At 54.6% G+C, this 1,398-nt stretch overlaps 1 long non-coding RNA gene across 1 annotated transcript; it reads right to left on the reverse strand.

Moving 5' to 3' along the window:
• Positions 1-259: 259 nt before the first annotated feature.
• LOC108524955 (uncharacterized) lies at positions 260-1,391 on the reverse strand. The gene is made up of 3 exons (XR_001884174.1): positions 1,259-1,391; positions 747-976; positions 260-363 (listed from the first exon to the last, which is right to left on the reverse strand). It is a non-coding gene; the product is annotated as an uncharacterized LOC108524955 (long non-coding RNA).
• Positions 1,392-1,398: the final 7 nt, after the last annotated feature.

Below are 1,398 nucleotides of genomic sequence, written 5' to 3' on the forward strand. Positions count from 1 at the left end.
GTCATCCTTCTCTTGACTCTGACTCCTCTGGGGCCTTCCCTCTGTGGGGTCACCGCATTGGTCCTATTGTGAGTGGCTGGCTTCACTGGGCACGAGGGTGTGAAGGTTGGTGTGTTGCTGCTTGTGTCAGAGCACACTCCTTTTCCAGGCTCGGTAAGACCCCGATGTGTGTGTCTGCCCCGTTTCACATCCACTCACCTGCTGGCTGTTTCCACCTTTGGGCCATTGTGACTGCACGGCTATGAGCATGGGGTCTGAGTTCATTCTGTGTGGCCATAAAACAACCTCTGAGATGGGGTAATTCATAAAGCTCACGGTTCTGTCAGCTGAGAAGTTCAATGGCATATGGCCTTTCTGCTTCTGCTGGCGGAGGTCAAAGGGGAAGCAGACACGGGAAGAGAGATAAAGCTCAGGGATGTGTTGGCTTCAGAACAAGCCCCACTCATGGGAACAAATCCATTCCCATGGGAACTCACCCCGTATCACAAGAGGAGAATCACTTCCAGCACCAGGCACTCCCCAGGGAGTCACTCCCACGCCCTGCACGTCTCCCTCCCCTCAGGCCCCATCTCCCTGCGCTGCCACCCTGGGGTCCCGTTTCAACAAGAGTTTTGCTGGGAACAGAGGCACTAACTACATCCGGGCCGTGGCAAGGGCTGTGCAAGTGTTGGAGTCTCTGCTTTGATTTCTTTTGGGGCTAGACCTAGGACTGGAATGGCGGCTTCACAGGGTAATTTCCTGTTTACCTGTTTCTGGAAGGTGCACACTGAGCTGGCCAGAGCAGGCTTGTGTTTTCCTCTGTGCTCCTTCCTGCTTTCCAGGATGCAGATGAGATGGCAGGTGCCCCAGCAGCCCTCGTCAACCACAAGGCATGGCTTCCTCACCTTAGGTTCAGGGAGCACAGAGACTGAGGGCCGTGGACTCCTGGTGAGACGGTGGCGCCTCCATCGCAGGCCCGCAGACTCTGTATCCAGCCCTGCCAGAAAGGTGACAGAAATGAAAAGTCTGCCTTATGGAAGACACGAAGACAGGGTTATTCAGAATTTTGGTTCTGTATGGTCTCCTTAGAAACATTTAAAATGAAAATGACCCATGTTCATGGTGAAAAGATGAGCCACGGCCTCCGGCCCAGCAGAGCCGAGAGCCACTGTGATTTGGGTTTGTTTCTCGTTCCCCTATTTTCCCACATAGGCACCGACGCTTTCCCTGACAGCATCATCATCATGCAGCCAGGGTGGCTGACCCGCGTCTTCCTCACCACGTGCAATGGTTTGAATCAAGGGTTCTCACGGCCTCGAGCCACGTGGAGGCTGTGCCTTGTGTTTCCTGTGAGAACTCTTCAACCAGCGCCACTCTCAGCCTCCGCTCTCCAGCGCTTCTGTGGCTAGACCTGCATTC

The sequence above is a fragment of the Rhinopithecus bieti genome, unplaced genomic scaffold, assembly GCF_001698545.2.
Source record: "Rhinopithecus bieti isolate Rb0 unplaced genomic scaffold, ASM169854v2 repeat_35708, whole genome shotgun sequence".
Lineage (NCBI taxonomy): Eukaryota > Metazoa > Chordata > Mammalia > Primates > Cercopithecidae > Rhinopithecus > Rhinopithecus bieti.